The sequence below is a fragment of the Rhea pennata genome, chromosome 10 (genome assembly GCF_028389875.1).
Source record: "Rhea pennata isolate bPtePen1 chromosome 10, bPtePen1.pri, whole genome shotgun sequence".
In the NCBI taxonomy this organism is placed as follows: Eukaryota; Metazoa; Chordata; class Aves; order Rheiformes; family Rheidae; genus Rhea; species Rhea pennata.
Genome location: NC_084672.1, coordinates 16951364 through 16966150, shown reverse-complemented (window position 1 = coordinate 16966150; position 14787 = coordinate 16951364). Strand labels below are relative to the sequence as shown.

The following is a 14787-nucleotide window of genomic DNA, read 5'->3' as shown; positions in this document are numbered from 1 at the left end:
GACACACCATAGGTCCATTAATGTCCATTGCCTTGTCCATATGACCTGGCTTTGACATGTCCTATTAGTTGATTCCACTGTGGTCATTGTATTTGTCACATTGTTAATCTTATCTGAAAGGACAGAGAATCTAGGAACATGCTTATTTATGTGAAGAATATTGAGTTTACTTGAGCAGAAAAGAGGATTCTCTGATTACCTAAAATTTAAGTTCTTTAACATGAATGCGTACCAGAATTGTACTGAAATAAAGTGGTATTGGGGTGGTGTTCTCAGAGTACACGATCATTTATGCAGTTTATTCTCAAGCAGGTTCTTAATTCAAAAGAACAGAGAATCCTGTGGCATTTATATTAACATTGTATCATTTTGTGGTATACTTTTAGAGCTCTGTGGTGTGCTGCAAATTAGAGAACGTGGAAATTTCTACATGTGTATCTCTGTCTTGTGTGTATTCTGAAGGGTTCCATTCCCTGGTATAATCTCCCCCGTTTCACCTGCAGAGCCCTTAGTTTGCCTACATTTGTGTTTCCCTTTTGGACCCAATTTTGCTGAGTGATCTGGAGAGAAAATATTTGTTTAGGATTTATAAAGCCCTGGCTGTAATCTCTCTTTACCTATTTATCCATCCTTAGACCTCTCTTGAGAATAACCGTAACAAATAATAATAATGGAGCTGCATGAGGCCTTTTCTCACTAGCTTCATGTCTTTATTGCTAGAACTATTAGCTGCACTAGGAGTTTCAAATCTTGCTTGTGGCTGTTAAGCATCTGAGCTACTGCTCGGGTATAAGCAAGGAAAATCCTTGTTACTGAATTTCTTCTCTCTTGTCTTTCGCTTTCTTCTCCCTAATTTCTGTGAGAGCTGTAACTAGTTTTACAGAAACAACTGCCTGTAGGTGGGAGTTTATTATGGAGAACAGACTATACCATAATGTGAACTAATTTGAACAAAAATGTGACTCAAAATTTCAAAGTGAAAAAAACAATATAATCTATCCACCATCTACTAAACTTGAGATGTTCTGGACCTCCTTAGGGGAAACTCACCATCAATTCAAGTTTGTCCTGGTTTCTTCCAAATATGAGCTATCAACACTAATTGGTTTGATCATGAAAGTAAATAATTAATCCATCTGAAGTACTTCTGTAGATACTGTACACTTGATAGGAAATGGATGAGAACACAATTTTGCTTGGCAAGCCAATGAAATTTGCCACATTACAGAATTTATAAAATCATGAAACTGAAGATAATTTTTTTATCGGATTTAGATGTCAACCTATTATAACAGGTAACAGAGAAATTCCCTTAGCTGTAATAAGAATTTCAGAGCCACGTGAACATTTTTGGAATGGGCAGGACAGAAAAATAGTAACATTTTTACTTAAAAATAATCAAGGCTGTTGGCATGTATGGGAAAGTGGCAAGATTTTTCTTTCTCATGCTACTCCTTATCCCCAGAGTTTATGCTGTCATCCCTGCTCTCATATTAAAGCTACTGGTATGGGTTTAGTCTGCTAAATTTACAAACTCCCAGCCCTGTTAAGAATCCTTAGGCCTGTCGTTCCATTTAGGAGGACTCCAGCCTCTCTGCTTACACTGTAACCTTATTGGATTGGTTTATCAAGGCAGGTATAATTGCACAAGGACATAAAAGAAAGTATTCTAAAGGATCAGAAAACTAAAACTAGAAAAAGGTTTGGTGGCAATTTCTTGTGCAAGGTCTGTGGTATTTGGAAAGATGTTTTCCAGCCTATTAATAGTCACAAATTTCTCACAGATAGCACAGCATTCAAAATGTCTGCACTCAAGCAGATTTTTATAGACTACGCATACCTGGTAAAGCTTGGAAACTAGAAAACTCGGATCTGTTATTTACAGATTTCTCTAAATTTGTAGAAACCAGCAAAACCTTTAAACCTTTAAAAAAAAATTCTTAAATCCATCCTTATGTTTTATACTGTAGAAGCAACAGTAACAGAAAAGTAACCCAGCAGCAATACCTTTAAGCATATATTTGAGTGCTTTGCTAAGCTGAATTTTCAGATCCATGTTTTGTTATAGTCCAGTTGTAGTCATGAGAGCTGCTTGCGAGCAACACTCTTCCTGTAAAGTATGTAAGATTTGTTGTTTTCAGTTTCCTTTCATTGTGCACATTTTTTGATTTCTTCAGTGTAAAATCGTATATCAGCTCACAGTCACTAGAAATGTTTTAGTAAGATGTCAGCATCTTTTGATCTTTCAGTCTCTCTGGGAATCTGCATGTTCTGCTCATTTTAGTTCACATGACCGTCCAGACTCCATGTGGATTTGCACAGCTCCACACCTCTTCACTGCTTTGTCAAAAGCGCTAATCAAATAGGCAATCAAAATGGGTTTTCACTATGAGGTATTCATGATTACTGTAAAATCAATAGGTGCTGGAAAAAGCAGGCAAGAACATGAGATTTCCTCATAGAAATTCAAACTCAGCTGAAAGTCATCAAAGCATCTAAATATTTGAATGCTTCTTCCTACTGCTTTTGTTTTTTTTGTCTTTATCCACTGCTTGTTTTTGCTGTCCTCTCTGTTACAGTTGAGAACAAAAGCTGTATCCCTCAGGAAAGCATAGATGAAATGATGCTGCTGAACATGATGGTAGCTTATGAAGATTTACTAATTCTGAGCATTGCATTTTCAGTTTTTTATGCACAGTTTAGAGGAAGTGATTACTGAATAGAATATATAAGTTCTTTCTGCTTTGAAACAGTAATAAACTTTATTTTAGAAAAAATAACAATTTTATACAAATTATTTTGTATTTCTGGAACATAGCATTGTCTGAGTAGTCATAGTATTCAATCTAAAGGAGATACGCAGGCTCTTTCAAAGATTTTTTTTAAACATATTTCATGTAACTTTAACATTTTTCAAAAACTACCGGTTCCTAGACCTCTTGTACATCTATACTATGCTGTATGTATGTCTGTGCTCTTTTCTCTCTGTACAGCTCAGAAACCTTCCAATCATTTCTGTTTTCTGCTGCTTATATTATCTTTTTCGGGTGTTCCTCTCTTGTTGAATTAATTTCATGTAGCACTATTTTCAAAGTTACTCCTTCTTTACTCCTTTTAATAGTGAATTAACCAGTTTGTGCACTTTCTCTAGTATTTTCCTTTCAGTTTGAAGCAAAACCTACATATTACAGTTTAGGTTTAGACTCTGTATACAATCCTGAACTATATACAAAATTACTTGTTTTCAAAGTAGTTCTCAGCAATATTTTCTTACTGGCTGATCTGTTGGACCTTTGGGCAGCAGAAGAAGTAACCTTGGACAGACCTGTCCATTGGAAGAGCACTTCTGTCCTGTGCTAGTCCAATGCAGTAGCGAGACAAAGACAGACTTCTAGTCCCCTGCTAACCATCATGGCCAGTTCTCATACTCTGAATGGGAAGTTTGCCACTGAATTAAGTAGGATCATAAAGCCTTAAGTAGGACCAATATGTTATAGCATTTATGCTGCAAAATGTACGGATTTGACTATAAATACTGCAGTATCCTTGCTTGAAATCTGGAATAATGACAAATTCTAAAGCTGAATGACATCAGTCTGATGTATTCTGAAAGCACGTTTTTGCGTGGTGAGTCTGGAGGACCTAATTTAAAGAAACTAGTTATTATTCATATCTGAGATCTCAACAGCAAGAGTTTGGTAAGGAGCAGGTGATTTCACTAGCAAAAGTTACAGTGTAGCTTAATATTGAAGATACAGTAGTTGAAAACGTATTTGTTACTAATGCATACTAGTTAATATATATATTAGTATAGTTAGTATAGTATATAGTTAGTATGTATATATATACACTACAGTTAGTATATATAATAGTATATAGTTACATATAATGAACGGATTTTAATCAGAAATCAGAATCTGATTAATGTCTAATGACTCTAGAAACAATTCTGGAGTCAGACAACTTCAAGATTCAATTCTGCAAACACTGTCAAGCATTTGGTTACTATCGTTAGTGGTAGACATCTATGACATACTTTATGAAAGTTTATGCATAAACATTTTGGCAAGATTTTAAGCTTTTTGTACCTTATCTGTATAGCGTTTACTACAGAGCTGTTTTACAGTAAAGTTTAATTCATTACTTTTAAAAGAATTCCTTCTTGGAGTGTAACATATATTTCAGTATGGGTTCTTTTCGTGGAATTATGTTATTTCAGCTATTATGCAATATAAATCTTTGAATCTAATTGAATTTCCTCCTATTCTGTAATGTGATTACATGCTATTCTATCTTCTCTTAACTTGTGCCAATATACAGCATTTGTGATTAAGTAAGTAGTACAGGTTAATTAAAAAAAAAAAAAGACTTAGTGTTCTTGTGCATATTAATGTACTAGAACATGAACATGGATTGAATGAATTCATCACGTGAAAGTGAGAGTGACTTGATGATGATACTAAAGGGACTGTGATAAAATTTTGCAAAAAATATTTCAATTCAGTATCCCCTGCAGCACAGATAACATTCAAACAGTATGTCTCATGATGAAATATTGTTAGCAGCTCTTGAGCTTAAAATAATATTTTAAAAATCAATGTAGAGATTCAAATTGACACCTAGTAAAGGAGTTGGACATATTAAAATGCTAGTAGAGGACTTAAAAGATAAACATGGTTAAAGATACTTCTCTGTCACATGTAATCATCTGAAGATTTGTAATTTATTTATTGGCTCATGACCAGCATAGTGTTTTGCTTCATTTGGTGCTAATCAGATCAATAAATATACCTAAAACAGTTGTTTAAATTGCTCTTAGTGATTATTATATTTGGATTTTGCAAGATAATATTAAAGATTGTTGTGCAAAAAAGTCACATCATATACTAAGTATTATATAGAGAAGAGAGAATATGTATTTGAATTTTTAGGGCTTGGGGGGTTTTTGTTTGTTGTCTTTCCTCAGTTACCATATATACAAGGAAACTGCTCATGATAGACATTGGTGTTGAAGTGTGTGTCGGGTTCAGTGGCTGTCCCAAATGGGTAGTGAGAGCTGCTAGTGAACCATTAATAATTCTTCCATTTTTATTCAGAAAAAAATCTGATTAATTTTTCATTTGAGTTCACAAAGTACAGCAACCCAAAGCAATGTTGTTACAGTGGTGGCTTGTAAAAGTCCCACTGGGACTTTGACAGTGTATTTCTTACAGTGTCTATCATTCATTGAGTGCGTCCCTATACAAGTTGATGTATGCATTTGGAGTTGGAATGTATCTGTGTCATTATGTACAGCTTACTGTATGCATTACTTACAAACTATTTTATTATAGAGTCTAGCTTAGAATAACTGTTGTTTTTCCTTTTGTCTTTGGTCCTCTCGCCTATCCTCTGCCTGAGTTAAGCAAGACATTTCTTGGAACATAATGGAGATTTTGTCCAATTGTAATGAAAATAAGGATGTAAAGAATCACTTCCTAAATAAACTGAAAACAAGCCGCAAGGAAATTTGTGAATAAATTATGAGTATTTGAACAGGCAGTTAAAATCACTGTGTAAACGTAACTGTGACATTTTCAATAATATTGCTAAAATCCACCCTTTTCACAATTGGGAACCCTGACAAATCAATTTTGTAGTTATTTCCTAAATACGAAACTAAAGAGTTGAGAAATACTACACTGAAAGAGAAACAACTTTCGCTTGCAAAATATGTTTGCAAAACCAAGCATTCCTATAAAAACATAGTAATGTTAGTATCACTTGGTATCTTTTGCTCATTAGCTTCTGCCGTATCTCCTCCTCCGTACTCTGAGCCTTCTGTGTTTTCCTAGAGTATTTATCTGAACTTCCGCTGAGAATTTCTGTTATTCTGCGAAATTGAAGCTTAATGGATTTTGGGCCACTTCAAAACATTCAATTAAATATTAATATTAATATTAGAGCAAAAAAGATTCTGATTTTTTTCCCATTTCATTCATTTCAGTTTATTTAGCATCATTTTTTTTAGTTTCAGATACAGTGAGTTTAATATTAATCTGAATTAATTGTTATCTGAGTGGTCACAGTTTGAATTAAAGTTAGCACAGGTGTGTTACTAAGATAGTTGTCCTTTCTCAACATAGGTTTATATACAATGTCAGCACTGAAGTATCTGGTGCTGACATATCCAAGAAAACGTTTTTCCATGATACACAGAAGCTCTGAATCTCTCAGACAAACATTTATTTTTTAGCAGTTACCCAGTCTGTTGCATGAGAGTTAGTATTATACTAATTGCTGACAGATTTGCTTCAGGGCGTACATTGTTTTGGCTATTTCCATTGGCCTTAAACCTTCAGTAGGTTGCTTTTTCTTAAGCCAAAAAGTAAGTGCAATAATGTGTTAGTTCATTATGGCAAAACATAGTTCAGTGGGTTTGGACTCTAAAACCTAGTCTTGTTTTTAAGCCCTGAAATTCTTAAATTCTTAAGGTTTATGCTACTGGTAGAAAAGTCCTTCGGTTATTTGAGGGATGTTATTTTTATATTGATGGATTATTTTCTTTAACATAGCCTGTCTGTATTTGGAGAGTTCAGGATAACAGTGAAGAGGCAGTAGGAGTCTCAGTTTTATGCTTGGGGATGACAGAAATGCAGGAAGCATATTCTGTCAGGAATTTCGGGGTCAGTCTGGGCTGGGAGTTTGTGTTCTGTGGTAATATCTCTGTTGTGACAAACTAGGTTCTTCTGTATAAAACATCACAGCCAGGATGAGATATCCAACAATTATATTTTGTATTTTCTTCAGTATACTAATTGCATTATTGGTAATAATTCTAGGTAAGTGATACTGATAATATTCTAGGTAAGCATCTAGGAGGCACTAAGCCAGGGAGAGAGTAGGGTCTTTCACATCTAAGAACTTTTATGTGATATGATTTCTTTCCATTATAAAACATTTCTGAAAACAACATGAGGTTATTGAATTTAAAAAAACAAAAGCAGAAAAATCCGTGGCTAAAGAATCAAGGTGAGACTGCGTCACATGAGGTGTCATAGGACAGGAAACTTATCTAAAATCTGGTGCTAACACTCCTGAAACTGTAAAAGGAATTTCACTTCTGACTAGTGTGGTGCTATTTGAAGCCTTTGCAAGGTGAGTCCATATTTAATCTTGTGAGTTCAGCTTATATTTAAGGATAATGCACATGCAGGTAAGTTACCTAGCAGAATAAATACGTCACAAGTTTGCTTCTAATGCAAGAAGAGGGTTAAAACCTAATAAGAAACAGTGTGTAAAGACAGAAGATAAAAGTACTTCTATGTTTTTAGCGTTTCTTACGTGAAGTTCATTACGAAGTTGCCTGGTTCCCCCTGCTCATGCTCACTCTCTCACACGCACACACGCACGCGTTTACGTATCCTTTAAATTAGTATCCTTCTAATAGTTCCAAATTGATTTTCTGCAGGGAGAGTTTCTTTCACTAAATAAGTGTTCATCTTGTTCTAGTCAACATGTAGTTCTTGGCTATGGTAGTTGCTTACTAAAGTCCTTGAAGTTGTTAAGACTTTGGGTGAAATTCAACCCTGGTTTTAATGAATTCAACTCCACTGAACTGAAGTTGCACAAGAATTTTACCTAGCCTTATGACCTTTGGTTGAACCAGAATATATCTAGTATAATAGTCTTCGCTAACTATATATTATTTTCAATATAGATGTTGCTTAAATAATTACATTTCAGAGTTTCTGGCAATGTTATCTTATTATCGTAGTTCCAAGGTGACCTTTTCCCATCCGGCTTCATTAAACAGCCAGCTAATACCTAACACGGTACAGTGGTCTGTAGGGTTCCAGAGGCATTTTGAAAACATACTAATGAAATGCTTTTTTAAGAGCTGGTTTATTCCTTTTTCATGTATTAAGCAGCAAATGCTATGAAAATGCAGACCACGTTACTTGGCTGTGTGATAAAGAGATAAGTGCCTCAGGAACAGTGGGGAATAGTCTTTCTTCTGGCCTCAGGCTGAATGTAATGGCTGGAGTAACTTCAATACCACTATTTTACAAAACAGTCTTCCACATGTAGCTTGTCATTGATATTTTCGCCCAGGAGCTTCTAAAAGAGTTTCTCCTGCTTGCCAAATTGCAGTGGATCTGCTGAGAGAACGCCTTTAAGCTGAGGCGCTAAGCAAGCAGTTTGTCTTGCATGGGTGATGGATGATTTTATCCATCTGGCCTCAGTCTCAAGGAGAGTTCTCTTTATTGTTTCTTTTCCAGGTATGCAGTTTCCTGGCCTTTTTTTCTTGTTTTTCTCCCTATTTCCTTCTGCAGTTTGAAGAAGAAAATAAATATTTTTGCCCAGCACTAGATTTTGCTCAGTGATGACAACAAGTATGACCAATTTTGGAACTCATAGAAATTGTTTTTATTACTTCCTATATTTCTTAGTTCTGTCAGCATTTGACAAAGGTAATGTTCTTTTTTTCTGTCATTTGTTTGCAAGCATTTTTTGTATAAGAATTTGTCACTACAGCAGTGCACAAGCTGAAGCCTGCTGTTGCTTTGATGATCTGCCCTGCAAATACATCATCTGAACAGCAGCCAGCAGCAATGAGTCCCACTGAGGTGCTTGTTTCTTAAGTATTTTATTAAAGGAATGGTTTTTCTTTCCCTTTAAATATGAAAAGGTTGTTTTGAAAGAAAGGGAAAAGGATAAAGAGAAGTATGCAAAACAGGGGAAACTCAGAAAGGCTGGCCATTCAGTTTGGCTTGTAAAGCGCTCAGCAATCTGGTTGCTTATATAACTTTCCAAACCCCCCTGGCCTTGGAAGTCTCTGGAGAACTGACTGTGTTGCAAGATTTTCAGTATTTCCTGCTTCTTGTCAGACCCAAAAATCTTTAATTTCAGCCTTTCTCACAGTGTTTTGATTATGCTTCTGTTTCCAGTTATGGACAGAATGAAGAAACTTGACTGCAAAATTTCAAAGAAAATGCATTTTTAGGAGAGATGGGCAAAGAGATTTAAACTACAGAATGAAGTTTTTATTTGAACCCACTTATCTGAACTTATATCTTAAGGCTTTAGAAAGGACTAGGTTTGCTTTTGTTTTCTAATTGCTGGCCAAAGCATCAAGTAGTTTACATGAAAATACTAGTTTTGGTATTGTCTGCAGCACACAGTGTTTGGAATATCAACACATGTTTTATTCAAGGTTTATTAAAAATCTTAAATTCTTTTGAGCAGCATAAGTTAGTTAAGTCTCTGAAGGTGTGAACATGTGATGCCTCTGATGAATTTTCATGACGATTTCATTCATTGTCTGTGTTTGTTTGGAAGCTTTGATGCATCAAAGAGTAATTCATTCTGAGCTGACGTTTATGAGTTTTCAGTCTCCCCACAAATTTTCACTGGGTTTAAGAGAATATTAAATAAGCATTTACATTATCATTTTAGCATTAGAAGCGTGCACGTACTCCCCTCTCATTCAGAAACAGACTGTGCGCAGACTGGGTTCCTCCTCTTCTCAGTTCATAGAGGAAACTGTGGATCTTCACAGTGACATAGAAAGTACTACTTTCTGCTGGTGTTCACACGGGATAATTAGGTACAAAAATCAGAGAGTTCTGAAAACGCCGAGTTTTCTCAGTTTAAAAGCTCTGTGATCCTAAATAGGCTGCTAGAGGAATGGGTTTGGTGATGTCCTATGCGTCAGCCCTGGATGGGGACCCATCAGGTTGCTGTGCCAGGTTCCAGGATGCTGGAATCCGCTAGAAAGCTTTGAAGTGTCCTGAATTTTAGCAGACTTCAGCCCTTCTGAATCTGATGAGCTTTTCTGCCCCTTCTCCATGATACAGGCTCATCATGCTAGCTTTCTGAGAGTAGCGTGGGATAGAGAGATCTGTTCATCTCTTACCCCCATCCAGTGTACTTAATCGCATGCTTCTCTGGAGTTGCAGTCTTCTGTACCCTGATTTGTTTACACCTTTATAAGTCCGTATGTGTAACACACGGTAAGACATTGTAGTAATTACATCTCAGTGTAGACAGTACAAGAATTTCATACAAAAAAACATCTGTACCTATTGACTAGTGTCGGTTTCCTAACCCCTGTCAGGATCTCTCTGGCCTCCAGTCAGGCTTTTAATGGATCTAAAACTTCAGGTCTTCTCCTTGCCTTTCTATGTGATTTTTCCTTCTGGAGCATGAATTTTCCTCTTGCTACTGCAACTGATTTTCTGTTTCCTTCTTCCTTTGTATCTAGTATGTCCAACAAGGGGCCATTTTTGGAATGTCTTGGAGCCTTTGGAAATCATTTCATGAGGTGAGCAAAGTGCCTCATACACAGTCTGTTGCTCAGTTGTCTTTTTACTTAGAGTAAACATTAGTTTACCTAAGGATGTTCTTTTCTTAAAAGTTGTGATCAAGGTGTAGTGATCTTAACTTTGCTAGTCATGTGCCAGGTACAATCATTTTTTTCCTCTCATGTCTTAGAAAATTTAATTCAAAACGAATTTTCTGCTCTTGACTCAGCTACATCAAGAGTCACCAATGTCAGTCCAAATTCAGAAACGGTCCATAGGCAAATTCCCAAATCATATCAAGACATATTCATTCTTTTTCTTGCCAAGAAGAGAGTTTGTTACTAATTTAAATAGTTGTTCAAGTTCTACAGAGCAAAACTTAAGAAAAAATTGCTGGGAACCTGGTTTCAATTGTCTTAGACATTTCTGCACAGCATTCTTTGATTCCCTAATCTTATTTTGTTCTGAGTAAAATTGTTTTTTTGGATAGAGAAAAACTTCTTTGTTCCTTAAGCTTCTCTTAATCTAGTCAGATAGACTGTGTTCTTACATCACTGTCTGTCTCTGTGAAGGAAGCATATTTTCTCTTTTTGCTGTTGCTTCTCTGGTTTTCCTTTGAACTTCTGAATTTCTTACCCTTTCTAAAATACCTTTTAGTAAAATAGTCAGCCAGTAGAAATTCTGCATAATTAGTGGCTTCACAATTGGATCTAGTAAAAAGATTCTGTTTGCCTAGAGTATTTTTACACTGCAGCATTAAATTCAAGAAGAAATTCAAGTCTTCCCTAATACGCAATAAATATGGGGAATTTAAAACTTGATTTACAGATGGTGTGATTAAGTTAATCAATGGAGATTTTATCTTCTATTGCTTAACTTGTCCAGTGTCTTTGTGTTCTATTGGCTGTTACTTCAGACGCTTTGTATCAGAAAGATTTGACTGCTTAGAAACCTTACAGACCCAGTGTTCCTTCTGTATTGGCACCCATGAGAGCATTAGTTATTGCCCGGTCAAGGCTCCATTTATTTGTAAGTCTGTGTTATAATCAAGCTGTTCTAATTCTGAAGTTTTTGGTAGTTTGGCTGAGTTCTGGGTCAGATAAATGTCTGTTGTGAGATTACAAATTTGTATTTAGTGAGCTACTTAACAAAGCTTGCACTGCTAATCTGGACATAGTTTAGGAACCTTGAGATAGAAAATCTGAATTATCTGCTGACCACCAGCAACCCCAAAATGCAAATAAAGCGGTTTATGTAGGGCATAGTAGTTGAGTTGCAGCCAATCTGCATTAAGAGGTTACTGCCTATACCAGTGCTGTATCAGCACTTCCAGCAAAGAAAATAATGTGCAGCTTTAAGCCAGTAAGTTGGAGTGAAGGGATCAGTCTGGCATGAGGCTAGAACTGTTTTCTCCACGTGTATAAAGCTTGTAATCTGGAGTTCCTACAGAGCAGGAAAAGTCTGAATATAACCCAAGATAAGGAATTTGTGCGAGAGTGTCACTGAAGTTGTGGGAGGTGAGTGTCAGGGAACAGCACCCCTGGGGCTGGCCCATGCGGCGAGGTGAGCACAGCGCAGGCAGTGCCCTCACTGGCAGGGCTCGGCTGCAGGTAGCTTCCATCGACAGTCATGGGCAAGATGACGTAAGAAGGCAGCTCTGAGGTCTAGCCAGGGAGTCTCGGCAGGAATGGCAGCGTATGGGACCAGAGGCAGGTCTGGAGGCAAGGCTGTGACAATGTCTTGGGCCCATCCAGGAGAAAGGGCTGGAGACAAAGCTGCTACTACGTAGACTGGAAAACTGGTTGGGGCTGGGCATGGGCATGTCCATGCTTAAACAGAGGTCCCAGACCTTTGGGGTAGAGGATGCGTGGATGGAGGCCCCAAGTGAGGCTGGTCTGGGCAGTTCAAACCTATCAGTGCACCTAGGACCCTACCAGAAACTAGCAGTGACACAGAATCAAACCTGTGTGGGACTTGGGAAGCTCCCTGGTGATATACCTGAACTTAAGCTTGGGGAAAGGCAGAGGCCAAAGCACAGATTCAGGAAATAGTATGTTGTAGCAGAAAATTGCTTTTGCAGGAGCGTACTCAGTAGATTGGAAAGGGAGGAGATGAAAATACTTCTTACATATTAGTGGATTTTCTCTGTGAACTGACTAGTAGACTTAGACTGTTTGGATATTGATTTTTAAAGGAGGGAATAAGTTAGCAACAAAACTTACTTTGGGGCATTATCATCAGATTATGGTGCCAGCTCAGATACTTGATATGGACAGATAAGTTGCCCTGTGAGCATGAATGGATCCTGTGGAAAGAACGGTGAGAAAAGCAGTGGCGAGAACTGGACAAAGCAATCACCTGCTCAAGAGCATGGCTCTTGGACCAAAGTTTGCACATTCATAAACAGTAGTAATTTTTAGTTATCTTCAGATAAACATCATCTTTTTCATATTTGGCATGATAAGCCCTGTTTTACTCAATATCTGGCTTACAAGCACACTTGAAACTTTGGTTTACTAGAAGCTAGAAGTTTGCTTTTTTACTTATTTTTTTAAAGGTAACTTGGGCTGGCCAGCCCCTCTCCCTTCCTCCCCCTCCCCCAAATTAGTAAACCCATCAGGTGAACAGCTGTTGCACTGAGCAGGAAATGCATGTTCTGCCCAAAGTATGAGAGTTGCAATTTTTTTGTGTGCCATGAACAGTGTAGCTAGTTTAATTCAGACAGGTAAACATAGAAAATTCTGTCAGGGTGTTGGCATTAACCTTGAATTGCCATGTATTGATGATGGCATTTTGGAGTACATCTTCATAAAAGCTGTGTATAGTAATGATGTGTCGAGAGAGCAGAATAACCCAGGAGAAGCATGCCCATTAGCCATACAGCAGACAAAAGTGCTTTCACAAGTTGTTTGGGAGAGTGGAGTTTGCATCTTTGTTCTTTGCTCCTATTTGTCTTCAAAAGACTGTGAAATGAAGTAGAGCACAGTATTATTATAAGAACAAAAACCAGAGTATTATTTCAGGGATTCAAACACTTTACAAGAATATGACTTGCTGTATGCACCTGGGAAGATAAATGATATTTTCTGTGTGTTGAGAACCAGGTGAGACTGATGCCTTAGGATGTTTGATAGTCTGTCTTGACAGAGTTGTGTTTCTGAGTTAGATTTTGTAAGCTCAAGTTGGAAGTTAAACTGAGAAAAAAAGTACATAAGGATTTAAACATCACTGTTCTCTGTTTTGCAGTTTAGAATGCATAGTATGTCTTTAGCCTCACCATCTCCACTGCATACGCTTCAAACCCAAGGTGGGATCACGTGGTATAGGTTTGCTCTCACCTTGGAAGTCCTTCAGAGCTTCAGGTGGAAGGAACATCAAGAAGAGTGTGGAAGGGGATGTAAGAATTTGAGTTTTATTTTAATGCCATATCTAATACAAGTGATGTAACAGCAATTGTTCTTCAGGTTAAAAATTTAGTGAGTAAGTTCTCTCTTAGATGGTAAGATAAGAATCTAAAACTGAAAGTGCTGGATGTTAAAACAGATGAACAGGAAGGCAGAGCAAATGCTGTGGTACTATTTAATGACACCTGAAGTTTTCTTCAGTGTTTCTTCAGTACATTTAGCATATGCAGCTGAGGATGTAGATATTCCTAGTGAATAGTGGATTTGGTCAGGAACTGGTTGCTGGCTTCTTTTCTTTTCAGTGGGTTGAATTGTGCCATTTTCACTTAGTGTCTTTACATTTTCATTATGTCTTAGAGCTAGCATGACCTAACAAGAATGAACAGTGAGCATTGATAATAGTATCAGCTCATATAGGACTAATCTGTTATTACTTTATTATAATAGACCTGAGTCCTAAAATGGGTATCTTGTTATATAGGAGTCAAATTCCTGTTGAACTTAAGTTTAAACAAAAACTGATAACTGTTAGGCAGTGCTGCCGTGCTTGTGTTTTTTCTTCCTTCCTCCAGTATCAAGTTGGCATGCCATGACTCTGTTGCCTTAAAAATTCATGAAAACAGCTCTTAATGTCTGAGTTTTCTTAATGTTTCAGTTAATGTCTGAATTCTCTCCTCTTTGTCTTCTTTCTTTCTAAGGCAGTTTAGTAACAGCACTTGCAAGGGTGAAATTTCTTTTCTGTCTAATGGTGCTGAATACTGGAGTCTTTGGGCCTGCTTGTGTGCTGACTGTGGCGACTTAAAACCTTCACAATACACTGTGTAAACGTTTTTGTTTGTTTGTTTTTTTAGGCAGATGTGTAATTAGTTACCAATTACTAATGGTAATTAGTTAGTTAGTCTAAGGTACTTCAGATTCCTAACTACAGGTTTTGTTTTAACATGTTTCGCATCAGGTAAATTCTGTTCACCTTTTACTAAGGCTTCACAAATTGTTGCATCTGTTACTGAAATGAGAGAGAAGGTGCTACTAAAGCTCCTGCTGTGCACTTGCATCCCCAGCAAAAATAACAGGAGGATTCTCTTGGGTTATATTTT

General features: G+C 37.0%; 1 protein-coding gene across 2 annotated transcripts in view; it reads left to right on the top strand.

Annotated features, from left to right (window-relative positions):
* Nucleotides 1–14787, top strand: part of THSD4 (thrombospondin type 1 domain containing 4) — a 412524-nt gene that overhangs the window by 335190 nt on the left and 62547 nt on the right. The window lies entirely within an intron of this gene.